The sequence below is a fragment of the Ammodytes marinus genome (assembly GCF_949987685.1).
Source record: "Ammodytes marinus genome assembly, chromosome: 22".
Classification (NCBI taxonomy): Eukaryota; Metazoa; Chordata; class Actinopteri; order Uranoscopiformes; family Ammodytidae; genus Ammodytes; species Ammodytes marinus.
In genome coordinates, this window is record NC_137226.1 from 11,347,513 (window position 1) to 11,350,227 (window position 2,715).

Consider the following 2,715-nt stretch of genomic DNA (forward strand, 5'->3'; position numbering starts at 1 on the left):
TCTGTGAAGCAACTGTTATTTTACTGGTAATGCAAAGTCCCTTACTGACAAGCATAGTTTCCTTTCTCTGTTCCCACATGTAAGTACCAGTAGGAACCGGTTCTGATTCATTTGGTGGAATTACACCGTAAATTGCAGGCTGTATTTTAAAGTGTTCCCATAAAATCTTCTCATTAGATTAACAAAGACAGTATACGTTATCATTATCTATCCACTAGCACTTATAGCTGCATGTTTTCCCATTGGAGTAAATATAAGTACCGCTAAACGCTATGTCGTTGAACAAAGGAAAGCATTTATATTTTGAATCCTCCAATTTCAGTGTGCTCTTTAGTTGTGGACAAATATGCCAGTTAAAGCTAATTGAATTAAAAACAATAAGCACTGTGTGCATTTGCAGAGAGTTTACTTTTATATACAAACAGTGGCATTGGAAAGAGACAGTAAAACAAACTATTGAAAAAAAGAAAGAAAGCACAATACTTTTTAAGTTCTTTGCTGTATGGAAATGTTGTTTTAGTAGTTATTTAATGTGCAAACATTACATTAATCTTTAAACAGATTTCACTCATTCTGCTCGGACTAAGGGGCTGTAGTCTAGAAGGGCAGTCAGTATGATCCGCATCACATTTCTGACCCAGACACTCGCGCATACTCACAGATGCATAATGCATAAGGAACACACACACACACACAATGGGTTCAACAAAGCCTTTGTCCATTCACTACACTGTCTGAAATACCATTATCCAACCCGCCCACAAGTAATCACATATCTGTAATTATAGCTGGAAAGAACCTTCTTAAACACATTGACACTCACACATCAACACACATGCACCTCTCATCTCCCACTTGAAAAGCCTGAAGCCTGAATCTTCCTTTATCGAGTAACTCCAAATTAAATCGGTTGTGAAGGGTAACGCATCGTTGCATTGAAATTCATAGGCTGAGAGTTACAGTATTTTTTTATGGAATTAATCTAAAATATCTACATTGATCGGTACAACGTGAGAAATGTCAGAAAAGGAATTTTTGAATTTGCCACGGAAGAAGTTAAGTTTCCATCGCCACGCTGACTAAACAGCAGCTTGATTCATGGAGGAGACGTTACGAATTGTCTTGTGAGATCGCAAGCATTTGTGCACCAGATGTTTTCTAAATGGAATGAATGTAGCGCCTGGTATTTCACAGGTGGTGCTGTATCGAAAATGCAGAGAGCATTCTACTCATCTACATTCTTCAGAGGTGGAGAGGCGTGTGTCACTTTACATAGTGAACCATAAGAACCACAATGATCTGCATGGCTAGATATGAAGGTAAGTGCAACTGATAGGATCGATCTACTCAACTGCTAAATTTGAGCTACTGACACTTATTGAGTATTTTCATTTTATATTGCTTTATACTTACACTACTTTTGACTCCACTACTGTACATTTATCCGAGAGCTGGAGCTAGTATTTTCAAATTAAGATTCGAAACGATCAGTTTAAATAATTATATTATAGCATTGCAATAGATATGAGGCAGTGACAATTTACTCTACTTGTTTTGTTGCAGTCATTTTACTTATCGTGTATTTGTACTTTTGCCTGTGTTAACTAAGTGAAAATCCCCCATTCAAATGAGAAAAAAAAATATTCCAATTTGGCTGAACGAACCCTTTAAGTGGCTTCTGGATACAGTATTGCCTTTTCTTCAAACCACAATTGGAAGCTGAAAATTACTTCAGATGGGCCGGAAAACGTTTTTCCAGAGCCCGAGAGCGCACCGAGCCACTGATAATGCGAATCGAAGAGCATCCGGAATGCATTGGTCTCAGTAGGGAAGGCCCATCAGATCTCAATCACCCTTAAGTACAGTCCCACGGTCTCTTGCTCTCTGCACAGCCCTGGTAATACGTTACATACCTTTGATCCAACAAATGCGGGCTGTAACACAATTCACACGGATCCCATAGTCTGTGTGTTATTTAGTTATTTTTGCCTCGCGGAGAAATGGCTCTCCATTCCTTCCAAGCAGCACTTATTAGTGTCACATATGGAAAGATTTCTCCCCCCTCGGGTTGTCATGCCAATGTGGAAGTGCGGTATGAGTTTTTTAAATATGTTTGACTGGAAGGGGAAACAGAGCATGGCAGTGTGTGTGTGTGTGTGTGTGTGTGTGTGTGTGTGTGCGTTCACGTGAAGACCATCAGTGCGTGTGTGAATTTATTCGCCCCAGCATCACTGCCTACATTTTAAGTCAGGCCTCTGTGATTTACACATGCAATAATGAGAGATGGGGCGATTGTGTCCAGAAGCAGCAGCAACAGTGTGTGTGTGTGTGTATCTATGTGTGTGTGTGTGTGTGTGTGTGTGTGTGTGTGTGTGTGTGTGTGTGTGTGTGTGTGTGTCAGTGTGTGTGTGTGGGTGTGTGTGTGTGTGTGTGCGCGTCAGTGTGTGTGTGGTCTTCACATGTGTAGCTGAAAAAGACACATTAGCCACATGGCCTTATAACTGCAACATCCAGGGGAATCTGGGCAAAGTGAGACAGAGGAATGCGGGGGGAAGGGGTTAGTGGTTAGAGGATGCTCCAGACATGAAAGCCAGCCGTAATGGAGATAATAGGCTGTGGATCGACGAGTGGAGGCCAGTAAATGAATGGGCCCTCCTTGACACAAAGTCCATTTGTTAGTTTTGAAACGTTGTTGTGACAGTTAATTACGGAGGG